We start from the raw sequence: 16,866 nt of genomic DNA, 5'->3' as shown, positions 1-16,866 counted from the left end.
TGTATCCCCCCTCCCCGGGAACCCTAGTACCCCTGCCCCGCCCGTCCGCCTGCCCCCTCGCTGCTCCAGCAATGCATACCGGTCGCTCCTGAATTAGTTGCGTAGTCAGTGTCTTGAGCCCTAGTGCAAGTGAGGATATATGCCCTCCGGCTGCTGTTTAATGTAAAATACAGCATTAAGGATGTGTTGGACTCTCAAGCCTACAACCACACAAAGGAGGGTAGACTAAAAATGTTACCCTTCCATGAGCCAATCAGATTCCACGCCCTTCATAACATTGAAAGGTCCGTGTACTCCGTTGCTTTTGTGCACGGCGAGATGCACATTTCCATTTTAAAACTACGAAGACCCCGGTCCACAAGGCACGTCCATTTTACCACATGATTTGTAAACCTCAGTACAAGGTTCATGGAATATTTACGACGTAATCATGCAGACAAAGATCACTTAATGGGCCTGGAATGGTTGTTGAACTCAAGTACGCACGAATAATAGGTAGTGACAGTAAATGCCATCAGCTGCAGTTCATGGATGGTTTGCAAACCCTGCTCGGCACATAAAAGACATTTATTCAGAGTAGTCAGCTGTGGTTTGCAAACTTTTGTGTTAAGTGAAACATCTATACTTAAATGGGCACCAAGGTCGAGCAAAAAGACAGGTCTACACCAATGGCGTTGTGGGCAGAGGCACTGGGAACAGTTTGTGGTCGAAGGCCAAGTTTTGCGCCTGGAGCACGCTGGGCATGGCCCAAGGGCATGCAGAGTTACCCTTGGAAGTATGCATCATGGGTGCAGAGATCGGAACTGTAGGGGGGCACTGGCTTCAGCCCTGTGAATTATACCCTGTCACCAATTTGGTGGGCTCTGTCTTCGGGCAACAGTTTTAGTGTTCTCACCAACTTATAATTACATAGGAACATTTAAACAGAACATGCTATTTTTGGGAGTCTCATAAATTTCCTACAGGTTACAAGCGAGCCCTTTGTTGACTGCCTCTTACAACAGTGGAGACGTAGGACTAGGTCTTATGGGCAGACCTAAATTAATATCACCTCAAAGATAACATGACATTCTTCCAATGGCTTTTTAACCCAAACTTGGCCTCCAAGCACTGAGTGTGATCAGCTGCATTTTGTGAATGCTTGTGTAAGCATCTGTTTGTGACATGTAGTGCTGTAGATTCACATGCTCTGCATACTCTCGACATCTAACGTTGGACTCGGACGTGAACAACTTGGTTTTGTTGGAAGAGGTCTTTCAAGATGTAGTGACTCCTTCCTTAGTTGGCAATGTGCATGGGCATCGACTTCATGGTTAGATTGTTTTCCCACAGGAGGGTGAGGATGGTAATAGACCATGAAAATGTTTAAAGATGTCCATGCAACAGAAAACTACAGCTCTGCTTGCCACAAACAGATGCTTACAGGGTAAGTAGTTTGTTGCATGTGTAGCTGTTGTGACATATGCTCTACATAGAGTGTACAGCAGTTCCCCCCTATAGGGCAGTGGCTAGCCCGAGGAGTTGCAGAACATTGAAAAAGTGTACGCAGGGCAGGTTGCTGTTTCAATAGGACATCCACACAATAATGTTTGGTGAATGTGCACAGTGTGGACCAAGTGGCTGCTTTACAGATATCAACTATTGGAATGTTGCCCAAGAAAGCCATTGGAGCTGCTTTTTTAGTGTGTAGAATGTAGCCTTGGCAGAGGAGGGAGCTGCCTTTTGCTTTGACATAGCAGGTTTGAATACACTTAACTAGCCAGTGAGCTATCCCTGCTTTTGAAATGGTGCTGCCTTTGTGTGGTTTTGTAAAGGCTACAAATAGCTGTTGCATTTTACGAAATTGTTGTGTCTTATCAGTGTAGTACATGAGGGCCCTCTTTACGTCTAATGTGTAAAGTGCAATCTCTGCTACTGAGTTTGGATGCAGAAGGAACACCGGTAGTTCAATTGTCTGCTTAAGCTGGAAAGAAGAGATCACTTTGGGTAGAAATGTTAGATTAGTTCTAAAGACTACTCTCTAAGCGTGTACCTTTAACCCCTTGAGTGCCCCGCCCTTTCCACGCCCTGTGCCGGGCGTTTCATTAGTGGGTGGGGTTCATGACGAGATAGTCTTGTCATGGGCACAGCGCAACCGCGGCCCATGACGAGACCATCTCGTCATGGGCACTCAAGGGGTTAAAGAAATAGTTCCTCTGATGTGAGCACTTAAATCTTGCTTACCTGCCAAGGAAGTGATGGCAACTAAGTAGGCCACCTTCCAGGATAGAAATTGTAGAGGGCAAGAATGAAGGGCCTCAAAGGGGGAGGGGGGGGGGGCAGAAGTCTTGAGAGGACTACATTGAGATTCCAGGATGGGACTGAGGGTATCCTGAGAGTGATAACCCTCTTGAGCTCTTCCATGAAAGCTTTAATAACAAGGATTCTGAACAGAGGAGTGTTCCCTATTATGTAAGTATGTTGCCACTGCAGCTAAATGTAGATGAATGGATGTGTGAGCAAGGCCTGAGCGTTGCAGTGTCAACATGTAGCAGATAATGTTTTGCACTGTTGGTTTCAGAGTGTTTGGGTATACAGTAGTGGACGCACATCTTCCACTTTGCGGCATAGCAGGTACTAGTAGTGGGATGAAGGGCTTTCTTGAGGATACCCATGCTCTCAGGGGGTAAATTTAGGTAATCAAAGTGTAGGACCTCACTATATTGAGCTGTCTTAAGTTGGAATGTCTGAGGGGAACCCTAGGGTTGCGCAAGAAGGTCCATCCACCTGGGTAGCTTCTCATGAGGAACTACCAGCAGCTCAGGGATGGTTGTGAACCAAGGTTGTCTGGCTCACATGGGAGCCACTCGTATTAAGGTGAGGGAGGATTGCCGAAGCTTCAGAATCATGTAGGGAAGGAGTGGGAGAAGTGAAAAAGCGTATACAAATATCCCTGACAAATTCACCCACAGAGCATTTCCCATGGACTGTGGAAACCTGGAGGCGAAGCTTGGGCATTTGGCATTTTCGGCAATTGTGAACAGATCTATGCCAGGGAAACCCTTAACACTGAAAGTAGGTGAACTAGACTTCTGGTAGGAGTTCCCACTTGGGAACTTATTGCTGGATCCTGCTGAGCAGGTCTGCAAAGTTGTCCACTCCTGTGTCCTCATGTAATGTAAATGGTGCTATGTAAAGCGCTCTGATACTCGATTCGGGTCAAGGTTGCGCTATATAAAACTCTGTAAAAAAACAAAAAAAGGTACTCTGCTAGGAGATGAATCCTGACTTGAATCGCCCATTGCCAAATGTCCTGCACCAACCCCAACAGCTGGGAGGAGTGCGTGCTCCCCTGTTTTGGTAGGTAGTACATGGTAGTCATGCTGTCTGTCTTGATCATGACTGTTTTGTGGTGAACATGGCAGAAGAATGCTTAAAGAGCCAATTGGACTGCCAACCAGTCCAAATAATTTATGTGAAAGGTTTGCTGGTGGGGAGGCCACAAACCCTGAACAGTGATGTCTTGTAGATGCGCCCCTAGCATGTGAGAGGCATCCGTGGTGATGGTCACTTGGGGAAAGGCCTGCCCGCAACAAACTGTTGCTGTTCCACCACTGCCGAGAGCAATGGATGCAGGCCTTCATCAACAATAGATCTTCCCATAGCCCTTCCGCTTATGACCACTGTGTTACGAGGCACTCGTGTAGCGGATGCATGTGTAATCAGGCATGAGGTTCGATGGTGATACAAGAAGCCATCATACCGAGAAGGCGCATGACTGTGCGTATACTTAGCTGATGATCCTCTAGAGGGCGCACAGCAAGATGGCCACTCTGTAGAGCTGCTCCGCCGGCCAAGCTCATAATCCGTGAAATATCCTCGACATCCAGCACTGCCTCCTGCCCCAACTGACAGCTACGGTGCCCCAACAAGCTGTGGACTATCCTGGCCGAATACTGTGGGCAGAAACATCGCCATAGCAGAGATTACTGGCTGTGTGGTTTTGGGCCTGCCCTGACGGCGTGGTGGCTCGGGTTGTGCTCGGACCTGGCGCTTGAGGTAGGCCGCGGCTGGTGCTGATGGTGGGCTGGGAGTGCTAGAAGTATGCTCGGCTCCCTGAGCCTGGCATGTGGCGGTCCGTGCGGTGGGTCCTAGAGGGCCGGTGGGTGCCCAGCCGACTATTTTGCGGTGGCTGGAAGGCCGCGCCGACTCTGGGCCTCCGTCTGTGCGGCCTCTTGGCACCGGGCTTGCCTGGGGCTGCGCTGTGTCTCCTGGCCCGCTTTGGGTTGCTAACGTGCACCGATCTGTGCCTTCCCGCTAAGCGCTCCTCACCTGGCTGCTTTCACGCCCGCATACTCCGGCACCGGGCTTCAGTGCTTCCTGGGGGACCCTCCCACTGACATCCGCCCTGTATTCCTGCCACTGTGGGAGATGCCGAAACCCCGGGGGATGCTCACCAGCGATGCAGCTCCTCTCGTGGTGACGCTTAGCCACCAGTCTTGCTGGAATCTGTGGACCTGCAACTGGGATATACACTGCGGTGTGGCGCAGTGTTGCCTACCTGCCCACTGCGCTGCTCGCCTCTGCCTCCTCTGGTCTGCCCTGCCGGTGCTCCTCCTGGCTGTGCGCCTCATCAAAGTAACTGGGCCTGCTTTCCCTCCCTCGCCCTCGCCTCATTGGTGTGGGTGTCCAACAGGGGAACGGGCCTGCTGGACCTTTAACCGCGTGGTGTCCCCCCCCTACGGGCTTGGCGCCAACAGAATTCTTCAGACAATCAGATCCTGGATTGGCTCAAGTGACGGCTGCTCATCGTCACTGTGCAGTCGCTAGCTTGGGGTCCGCTTTGCGCTGGTGCTCTTGGGGGGGCTGTGCCTTGCTTACACTACGACTGGAGTGGCCCCACTGATCCCCTTGCAGAATATCACGCCGAGGGCACTGCATCAACTTCATTTCATTGTGGTATTGTGGAGGCCTGTGTTCAACTGTTATACCAGCGTATTAGGGCTTACTGGACTGCTTGCATATCATGGGGAAGAGCCAATCACACCTCACCTTTGAACCCCGAAAAACTGGCAAATCTGCTCAACATGCAGCCTCGGATTCGGAGGCGGACACTCCTAATGACCACCTAAGGAACATTGACAAAACGCTTCTTGCGGTGCAGGCCAGCCTGCAGTCCATTGCAAGATAGACAATCTCAATCTTAGCATGGATCACATGTCGTCCAAGTTGGACAAGCAAGCACAGCACCTGGGGGAAGCCGAGACGCGCATCTCGGATGCTGAAGATGGTTTACAGCAGATTACACACAAGGCGGCATCTATGGAGAAAGTCCTCACCGTCATTCAGGCTTATAATGAAGACTTGGAAGCTAGATTGCGCCGTAACAATGTGCGGATTACGGGCCTGCCAGAAACCACGAATACGGGCCGCCTCGAGACCTATGTGGAGAAGCTTCTGCGGGACATATTTGGGACGGAACAGTTATTGCAAGTCCTCATCGTGGAGCGTACCCATCGCTCCTTGGCTGCACGACACCCCCCGGGTGCCCCGCCTCGCCCTATCATTGCCCGCCTTCTAAACTATAGAGACCGGGATGCGGTACTCTGCCTGGCTCGAGAGAAGGGCAGTATTACGCATGAAGGTAACACCCTTGCCTTTTAGCCAGACTTCACGCTGGCGGTACAGGAGGCCCATAGGGAGTACCACCCTGCCAAAAAACGTCTACTTGCTGCACGTATACCGTACGCCATGCTCTATCCTGCGAGGTTGCGTGTGGAGGATAATGGGAAATATAAGTTTTTCAACTGCCCGAAATCAGCTTTGGATTTTGAAAGTCTGTATCCCGTCCCAACCGGTCCCCCAGACATGCAGGGGGAGACGAAACTGCGGGACCTGACGACACAACCGATGGGCAAGGCGGACTTTGACTCCTGCACGCTGGAGTAGTGCAGTGCTCCTGGTTCTTCATTGATTATTGTGCTGTATCCTACTTGGTGGGGCCTCTGGTGGGCTGTGGAATGTTCTAGGGTGTGGCATGAATATAAAGATTGGTAATGACTTTCTGCTTACATCAACCTGTCCTGCCCTTTCTGTATACCGTTTTTACCACAATATTGGGAGGGCTCTCCCTCACATTCTCATATGATATGTGGTTGCAGGGGCTGGGATTGGAAAGGCACGATAGCTCGGCCACCTCCTACTTATACCGGGAGGGAGTTTGCGCTCGGCGTTTCACTCCATTGGTTATTTCCTTGGTACTGTACTGGGGATTTGTTCCTGGGTGTTCGGGATGGCTTTAGCGTGTTGGGGTTGCTGAAGTCGGTGGGGGGTGATGGGGAGGGGGGTGATTTGGGGCTTGTTCATGTGGCTAGACGGTTTCCCTTTGCCCTGGATATTACTCACGCTTTCTGTTCACAATTTGGACATGTGGTAGATTCCCTATTCTATATACTCTGCTTTCGATATGCATAGTAATTGTATGACAATCGCCTGTCTAACATGGAATGTGCGGGGGCTCAATTTGCAGAAAAAGTTCCGACAGGTGATAGCTCACTTACAATGTCATCACATCGGCATTTCCCTCCTGCAAGAAACACATCTCACACGCCACACTGATCAGCTGGTTGGGACTCGCTAGGCCGGCTTTCGCCTGGCATCCTCCTATTCCTCCTATAGCCGGGGGGTACTCACACTTTTGCAGCCCACCAAACTCATATTGACACTGCAGGTCGTTATGCTATGGTGCACGGTACACTAGCAGGTAAATTGGCCACCATCATTAACTATTATGGTCCAAATATGGATGACCCTGGCCTAAATGAGGGTCTTCTTGCGGTCCTGCGAGACTGGCCGGATGCAGCGATTCTCTGGGAGGGGAGGGGGGGGGGGGGGGGAGACCTAAGCAACACCTGGACCCCAGCAAAGATAAGTCCAATGGTAGGGAGGGACATTCGCCAGGGGCTGCTCATGTAATTAATTCCAGGCTAGCGGAACTCGGACTGCTTGACATATGGCGACACAGACATGTAGATACACTTGAGGATACGCATATTTCCACAGCACTTGGCAGTTTGTCTCGTCTCGATTACTGGCTGGTGAGCGAAGGGGTGGCGGGCTGAGTGACTGAAGTGGAGAGCCTGCCACGCACTCTCTCTGATCACTGCCCTGTGCAACTCACTCTCTGTATTCCCCAGATGACTCCTCGATCCTTCACCTGGCGCTTTCGCTCCGAAGCATTGTTGGGCCCCCTCTATTTGGAAACCATTCGCGAGGCCATACTTTGCTAACAATACGGGGTCTGTAGATAGTCCTGGAGTACTCTGGGAAGGATTAGAGGCCACTATCCGGGGCACGTGCATAAGTACGTCGGCTGGCATATTAAAAGATTTACGGGGCCAAATAGCTAAGGTAGAGTCTACGCTGACCCGCCTCGAGCGCGACTACTGATGTGCACCCAGTGAGTTGACCCTGGCGTCCTTTAAAGAAACCATACTTGAGCACGCAAAATTGGCAGAGGAAGAGCTACGATATATCTCCAAGCGACATGTGGCTCGCTCCTTTGGGGAGGGTGTGAGGCCAGGACACCACTTAGCCATGAAAATTAAACACCGCATGAGCCAAGACATAATCACTAAGATCACGGACAACGCAGGGCACGACCACTATAGCATCCCAGACATTACAGAGCAGTTCAGACAGACATACAAGACACTGTACACATCTCAAGGCGAGACAGACACTGCGGAACTCGATGCCTACCTGTCGCAGGTGCTCCCTGCATGGTTGTCAGAGGGGCAGAGGGATTATTTGGGTCAACCTATCACAGTGGAGGACATCTGCATGGCTATAGCCTCTCTCCCTAACAAGAAAGCCCCTGGCCCGGATGGCTTTCCCTCTGAATTCTACAAGGCTTACGCTGAGGAGCTCACCCCCTTTTTGTTGGAAATGTATGCGGAGGCCTATGACTCCGGCATACTTTCCCTGTCTCTTCATGAGACATTAATTATTACCGCCTGTTCATTGTGACTCATACAGGCCACTATCGCTTATTAACACCGATGTTAACATTTTTGCGAAAATATTGGCCACTCGCCTCCAACTGTTGATCAGAATCTGGTCCTACCAGACCAATCTGGGTTTATACCTACACGGTCCACCTCTCATAATCTTTGCACTCTGTTTGCTCTGTTCCACACCCTGTCTCCTGACTTGCTAGCGGCAGCTGTCATGCTTGACGTTGCCAAGGCGTTTGATTCAATCGAATGGGGTTATTTGTTCTTTGTACTCCAGCGGATGGGCTTCTCTCCCTTTTTTGTTAACTGGGTCAAACTACTCTATACACACCCTACAGCGTGGGTCCGAGTGGGGGGTCATACCTCGGACTCGTTCTCCATAACTAGAGGCACCCGGCAGTGGTGCTCCCTCTCACCGCGGTTATTTGCCCTAACACTGGAACCCCTGGCCTGTCTCATTAGGCAATGTCACAAATATGCGGCTATCAATTTGCATCACCGTCCGCTCATCATTTTGCTGTATGTGACGACATGCTGCTTTTCATTCTGTGACCCCGCCCTCATTTAGCGACTGTTCTGCTGGAATTCATCAGGTTCGCACGGTTCTCCGGATTATCTATAAACTGGTCTAATTCGGTAGTGATGCCACTGACCACGTGCACACTTCCGCATGAGCTGGAATGAATTCCCCCTTGTGTGGGCGATGGAGCCGGTTAAGTATTAGGGGGTCTGGATTCACCGGGATCCTGACAGAGTACTCCGAGAGAACTATGGCACTGCTACAACGCTGTTAGAACAACAAATACAGTTGGATTCGTCTTCCACTCTCCCTTGCGGATCGCATCGCTCTTGTAAAGATGGTGGTGTTGCTGAAATTTTTATATCTTTTTAATAACGTACCGATCCCTCTCTCCAACATTTTTTTAGGATGCTGCGTTCGCTGCTTCTTCACCTAGTTTGGTGGGGGCGGGGGAAAGCAGGCTCGGATGGGATGGCGAGCTCTCCTCCTTGATTATAAGTACGGGGGATTCAATGCACCTGATATTTATTTGTTTTTTCTATGTGCGCAAGCGCAATACGCACATTTCTGGTTCGCATCTCATGCTTCCATTCCGCATGTAGCGGTGGAGCACTGGGATGCACATCCCATATTGCTGAGCTCCATCATAACACATAATCGTTGACTTACGCCCCGTTATGCGATCAACACCGTCAATTCGACGATTGCTGCCTGGCAGGTACTGGGCCGCATAGCTGGGAAACTGCCTTTATACTCTCCACTGCTACCTATCGATTACCAAACGGACATTTCAGTGACCCACGAGGAGGGAATCATGCGCACCTTGGCTCAGGCGGGCATTGACAAAATGCAGGATTTATTTCCTCATGGCACATTTTTGACGTCTGCTGATGTTGACTATATCCAGCATAAAACCCTATTGTTTACATTCTCGCTTCACAGACTGAGGAGAGCATCGCAGGCCCACTTCTCGATGTTCCCTGCAGAACCCCCGACGTCCGTGTCATTACACACCTTACTAACCAGCCCCACCCGACACAAGCTTGTTACTAAATTATACTGAGCTGCCAGGGCGGACAGGGCCCTCCCTGAAGATAAGAGCCTGAGTAAATGGAATGAGTGTCTGGACCCGCAGCTCACTCGGGAAGAATGGGAACACTGCTGTGCTCTGACTGGCGCCCTCACATCTAACGGAAACTTACGTATTATACATTTCAAATACCTTCACCAGATCTACCATACACCCCACCGGCTTTTTAAATATGGTCTCAGGGAATCAGACACATGTACACGATGTGGTGCTTCGGGTGTGGACTTTTGGAACCTAGCTTGGTCCTGCAGACAGGTGAGGAACAATTGGTCTGAATTGGTCGCTAGACTGTCCAAAATGATCGGGGTTGCCCTGATCTGCTCACCTCAAGTGTGTTTATTGGGACTACACCCCTTTCTAAAAGGTGTTACAGGTAAACTAGCTAGAGTGGCACTGCTTATTGCCGAGTGGCGATGGTGAGGGATAGCAAACGGAGTCCTACAGTTGCACTGTGGCTCAAAGATTTGACCTATTGCAGAGAGAATTTAGTGTCATATGCGGAGGAGTTGCCGGTGACCTCCCGCCCGAATGATATCTGGGGGCCTCTGTTGCTCTATTTACGTGCGATTGTTCCGCATGATACCCCTGAAATTGCGATCACTGCTTAATATTAATATTTGAGATGTACAATACTTGCAACTGCATTGTCAAAGCTGGACTCTACCTTCTGTGTGTATACCGTATGGCCACGAGTTGTTTGATAACACTGTTTTTCTTTTGTTCTTCCACAATGTCATTATTTTACACTGCCTTCTGTCTGTATTGTATGACAAGCTTTGAAAATCGATAAATAAAATTAAAAAAAAGAAAAGGTAAGTGATTGTAAAAAAAAAAATAGTTAGCTGATGATCCGGATGAAAAAAAGGCAGCAGGGACTGAAATTCTTGTACTCGAGCAGGACTGGGGTAAGTCCTTGCAGTGATTGAATTCAATATTACCCCTAGAAAGAGTTGTATCTGTAGTGGCTGAAAGTGGGATTTTTCCATGTGGATGGTGAAGCCCGGACCGTGAAGAGATGTAAGGTGAACTGCGTGTGAGCTAGATTTTTAGCCAGCCATTGAGGAATAGGAAGATGTGGATGCCACTCCTCCGGAAATGAGTAGCGACCACTGCCAGACATTTGGTGAAAACTCTGGGCGTAGTAGTAACACCAAAGGGTAGAACCTTGAATTGAAAGTGCTGTTCACTTACCATGAATCTGAGGTAGTGGCGATGTGCAGGGCGGATTGGGATTTGGAAACAGGCGTCCTTCAAATCGAGGGCTGTCATGACGTCGCCTTGCTGCAGAAGTGGTATGACATCTTGGAGCCCGACCATGTGGAAATGCTCCGATGTATTTGTAGAGGGGTCAAAGGTCTAGAATGTACCAGAAGGACCTGTCTTTTGGGGGAATTAGAAAGTCACCTCTTCTTGGAGGGGTGGTTGGTGTTGAAGGGAATGGGAGTGTTTGTGTGGTGGGACATTTGGTGGTGTGGCAGTGAGCCCCGGACAGTAAACATGCACTACAATGGCCAGGACCCACTGGTCTGAGGTGTTGTTTTGCCATTGTGAATGGAACCCCTGCAGATGTGCCCAGACAGGTGTTGGGTATTGGGGGGTTAAGAGGAAGGGTCACTGCTTAGAAGGAGCGGCTCTCTTAGCCCCGCGTTTGGTATTGTTTCCACAATATTTGCCCATGGAGTATCCTCAGGATGCTCTGGGCTGCTGTTGCGGCCTGTGATAAGAGGAGGAAGCCTCTGGGGAGGTGACTTTTGTGCAGCCACGAAACTGTGTGTGGAGAAAAGTGGAACGAGGCACTGGCTACTGGAGAGCCCTCATCATTTTGGCAGTATCAGTGTCTTTAAAAAAAAGAATTCTCCAGCATCTGATCAACTCCATGAAATGGCATGTTGATCAGATGCTGTTGAATTCCTGGCTTAGAGCTAGAGATACGAAGTCAAGCATGCCTGTGTATGAAGACACTGGAGTTTACTTCCCTGGAGGTGGTGTCAGTCGCATCAAGTGTGCATCTAATGGAAGTGTTGGAGATGGTCCGCCCTTCAGACACAATCTCCTTAGCCCGGTGCCGGTACTGGTCAGGGAGATGTATGAGCTTTCCCATTTCATCCCATTGGGCAGGGTCATACCATGCTAACAACTCAACAGAATTGGTGATGCACCAAGGAGTCTCCAATTGCGAGGCAACTCTTTTCCTCAATGCGTCAATCTTTTTACTTTCCTTCTCTGGGTTCAGGATGTCCCCGGTGCCCTGGGCGTTGGCTCATTTGCGGGCAGCGTGTACCACCAGCTAGTCTGGTGGGAGCTGGCCTCTAATGTAAGTTGGGTCAGAGGGCGAGGGCTTATACATTTTGTAAAACTCTGACAACTCTGGCTTTTACTGGGTCCTTAAACACGTCATGCATTGGCTTAAGCATATCTTTAAGCATTGGCATGAATTGGGTGGCACGCTGAGTGTGGGGGATCCACCAAGAAGTTCTCCTCTTCAGGTATGGATTGTAGACCTGTGGAAGGTGTCTGCTCTATGAATAACAGCATGGTATGAAGTAGTGTCATCAAGAGGGGAGGGCTTTCCAGGGTACATGTCAGGGTCATTGGGCCATGGAGGGACAACCCCATAATCATCCCAGGGGTCCTTTGGGGATCTTGTCATACAGAGCATCATAAGGATCTAAGGGTGGAGGGTGACGCTCACCATATGATGAATGGGTAGACCCCTGTGGTGAAGAGGGCGCCTGTGATGGTGGAGGGGGTAGCGGTGGTGGCAAAAATGGTGGTGGGGGCGAGTAAGGAGGAGGAGGGCGAGAAGGAAGAGAATGCCTTGGGGGCAGTGGACTGGTGCCCCTATCTTGACTCTTCTGTTTTGGAGGCTTCAACACCAGTTGCTTCTCAAAGGTGAGCTGCCTCTTGTGGCGGAGGCTTAGCAATAATCATGCCCGTGTGAGGGTGAATAAAAACCTTCACTGCCGAGAGTTCCGCTCTTCCTGAAGGTGCTATAAGGTGGGGAGCTCCTTGCTGTCGGAGTCTGCTGTTGACGAACGACTGGATGCAGAGATTTGCTTTGGCTGTGAGGCCGCTTTCGTCTTCGATACAAACTTTACAAGCCCCTATCGCTACCACAACGTCACTTTTAGTGATCCTGTGGTGGCGATAGGAGCTTCGCCTTATTTACAAGGCAGCGTTAAGCCACTTAACGTGGCTTAACGCTGCCTTGGAAATAAGGCACCCTTTTAAGCTACACTTAGCATGAAAGGGGCGGGCAATGAGTGTTGTGGTGGGCGTTCCACCGCGACACCCATTGATTTTGACGCTGCACCCTATTTACAAGAGCCGCGTAAATAGGAGGCAGCTCCAAAATTAAGACCAGTTAAAACCTGGTCTTAAACTGGCGAAACGAGGAGAAATGCTTTATTTCTCTTCGTTATTACTGTTTCCATGTGTGCTGCGTTGTGCAGCACATATAGAAACAGCAAAACGCCAATGATTGTTTATGTGCAGAAAGGTGCTCCTTCCTGCACATGAACAATCATTTTAAAAAAATGCAGTTTTGCAACTTATGTGTGCTGCATTAAGCAGCATACATAGAGGTTACAAAACGGCATTTAAATGATAAAAAGGGGAAACTTCCTGCAAATAAACAATTTCCACTCAACACAGGCACCCTTGCACTATGGTGCAAGGGTGCCTGTGTTGGCGCTAGGCAGCTAAATTTATTGCCAGCGCAGGGGAAACTCAGGGCTGCACCATGTTCTAGTAAATATGGTGCAGCCCTGCATTTCTAAAGTGACGAAATGTGTCTTTAGCCTTCTTGGCTTAAAGACACGCTTCTCCACTTTCTTGTGAATATGCCCCTCAGTGTGATAGGCTGCATTTTGTGAATGCTTTGCAAACCCAGCTATGCATAGAAAATAAAAAGTTACTTATCATGTAAGCATCTGTTTGTGGCGTTTAGTGCTGTAGTTTTGCATGCTCTGTGTACTGTTGACATCTTGTGTTGGGGTCAGACGTGAACAACTTGTTTTTGTTCAAAGAAGATTTTTGAGTCACAAGATGTAGTGACTCCTTCCTCAGTTGGCAATGTGCATGGGCATCAACTCCACGGTTAGATTGTTTTCCCGCAGGCGGATGATGATGGAAATAGAGCATGAGAATATGTAAAGATGATCCTGCAACAGAAAAGAAAAGTTAAAGAGGGAAATGTTATCTGCTACAACCAAAGACTTCCGGGTAGGACAGTGGTGCATGTGAATCTACAGCACTACATGCCAAGAACAGATGCTTACAGGGTGAGTAATATTTTCTGTTCATGGCAAGTGTATCTGTGATACACATGCTCCGCAAAGAATGTACAGCAGTTCCCCTTATAGGGCAGTGGCTAGCCAGAGGATGTTGCAGAAAGTTGAAAAAGTGTACACATGACAGCTTGGTCCACTTGGGCTTGCTGTCTCAATAAGACATCCACACAATAATGTTTGGTGAATGTGTGCTGTGTGAACCAAGTGGCTGCTTTACATGTATCAACTATTGGAATGTTGCCCAAGAAAGACACCAGTTGCTCCTGAAAGGTGAGCTGCCTCTTGTGAGGAAGGGTCTGCCGCACTTGTGGTGGAGGCTTAGCAATAATCATGCCTGTGTGAGTAAAAACCTTAGCTGCCGAGAGTCCAGATCTTCCTGAAAGTGCTATAAGGGAGGTAGATCCTGGCTGTTGGAGTCTGTCCTGGACGGGCGAGTGGACGCATGCATTTGCTTTGGCTTTGAGGTCGCTTTAGTCATTGTTTTGTCTCCTAGTAGTCCTTTGAAGCATGTATCGATCTACCAGAGGGCACTGAGAAAGCAGATGGTGTTGAGGTAGGTTGGGATTTACGAGGCTAGCTCAGTGTTGGAGACGGCTCTGAAGCCTTTGGTCGGTACCGGCCATGGTTGGGAGGCAGTGGTGGCCCAGAAGACTGTGCACCTGAATGCTGGTTAGAAGCCTACCCCCCCCCCTCCCACCGCCGGAGTGGCGCTGAGTTACTTGGTGTAGTATGGTGCTCACTGTAGTCATCTTCTGATGCTGAGCCGTGGTCAGCTGTGATCTGCGTTCTCCGAGTCCGAGGGGCAATCAGGTTCAGAGCTGAAAGCTGGTGACTGTCCGGCATCAACTTCTTCCTCCATGTCCTCTCTTCGACCTCTTCCCTGAAGATGTTGGTGGTATCATCGTCACGTTGTTGCCGTGCGAGTTAACTGTCTTGACAATTCCAAATGGTCTTTTTAGGCCAGAGTGCGAGGCAGGCAGTGCAGGAAGCCTTGTTGTGGTCCGGTTTCAGACAAAGGTTGCAGATGGCTGACTTGTTTGTCCACGAGTACTTTGAATGCCACTGTGGACAGTATCAGAAATGTGTCTTTTCCATTATGCTTTTAACATTCTTAAGTGCACAAATCAATGAACGTGGCTGACGGGGGGAAGCCCCATGCGTTTGTCAGGAACACTGTTGATGGGAGACCGAAGCGGTAAACCATGACATAGAGAAGAAATGTAGGTGCACCGAAGAATTGTTCAAGGGCTACCAGAAGCGGAGAACTCGAGGGGCACTGCTGAAGGTCACAAAGTGGGGTCGAAAGAGCCCCCGCGAAACACCTCTGACTTTGATGGCAGAAGAAAACTATCTAACCATGGAGTCGATGCCCTTGCGCAAAGGAGGAGTGTTTCAACCTTGTACTTTGAAAGACTAACAAAACAAACCAAAAGCAAGTTGTACATGTCTGAGCCAAACACTTTATGGCAGGAATATGCAGACCATGTGTATCTACAGCTACACATGCCACAAACAAATATATATTGATCATGGTCTGTTGCAGTTTGAAATCGCATTTATTTTTGTAATGCCTTCGGCAACCAAATGGCCACAGTCGTAAGAACACACAAATTGGTGTCTGTTGGCAGGCAGACTCCGTGCATGCCAAGGATAAAGGCCACATCCTGTCCCCCAAGCCTGCTGTGCATGCACAGTGGCAACTGCAGTGATAAGTGGAAGGGATGAACCACAAGCTTTGAGGCCAAAGATTTTGGGTGTTGACCACCTTGTTCTACCTAAGAGCAACTTTACTAAGTCTGGGCGGTGAACTCTGCTTTGCTCGGGGAGTTTGCGTGGTTTTCCGCACTCTGTGTTACGTGGAGCTTGCAGAGTTCCGAAAAACTCCACTCCGCGCTTGTCAACATCAAGTTGGCGTGCGCGAGTGAGGAAAATCCACCTACCGGTGAGATTTTTCCTCATTCGCGCTCATCAACGTCAAGTTGGCGAGTGCAAGCAAGGGAAATCAACCTGCTGGCGAGATTTCTCAACGCGGGCAGTCGGATCTCTCAATTTGAGTGGCCGCGTATGCTCGCGATCGCTTGCATTAAGAAACCACCCGTCCAGGTTGAGTAAACTGCTGGTTCAGTAGAAAATCTACTCGAGCGGTAGTAAGGAAGTAGTGCCCGCTTGTGCTGTGCATGGTGCTGTTTGCAATAATTTCACAGCGCGGACAAACTCCCGGCGCTGAAAATGAGCGCAAACTGCATTTTTCTAACGCAATCCGCCACTTGCAGAGCACGGCAGAATCTTTTTTGTACTATGCTGAACTCCGCCCAGGCTTAACATTTGCACGCACGGCATCACAGGCTTCTATTTAAACTTCACATCCTTTCTTTCTGACAAAAGATACTTTGTTCAAATTGTCTGATCCAGATTCCCCACTTCTTACCATCAGTTGCAGCATTGTACCTGGCTCAGTAATTAACCCCATATTAGTAAATCTATATATGGAACCACTGCGAGAACTTTTAATGACCATGTGTAGGAGGCTGGCTTAGTATATGATGCACACTTATTTAAGTGAAGCACTAATACAGACAACCCTTATGGTGATTTTAGTGGTCTTAGACAACCATAGAAAGCTCTCTGAGTAGTAGTTGTGGAGAGTAGCCTTCAGGAGTGTTAAACATCTTGTTTTACCAGATCTAATAATTTAGTGTAGATTAAATTAAAAAGAACCACACAGTGTATTTATAATAATGTCTATTTATTATACAACACTCACTAACACATTGGTATATCTCCTACCCGGAGATATCGACACAAATACACAAAATACCTCAATTGTTAACAGGTAAGCAACCACAATACACAGTGGTCTCCAGAGGGAGACCAAACCATATACTAAGAAAGTGGAATGCGAACTGCGACCAAAGTCGCGACTTGGACCAGGAGACTCAGAAGAGCTGGGTGCACAAGGAACCTCCTGAG

The sequence above is a fragment of the Triturus cristatus genome, chromosome 1_2, assembly GCF_964204655.1.
Source record: "Triturus cristatus chromosome 1_2, aTriCri1.1, whole genome shotgun sequence".
Taxonomy (NCBI): Eukaryota; Metazoa; Chordata; class Amphibia; order Caudata; family Salamandridae; genus Triturus; species Triturus cristatus.
Note: the sequence above shows the minus strand (reverse complement) of the source record.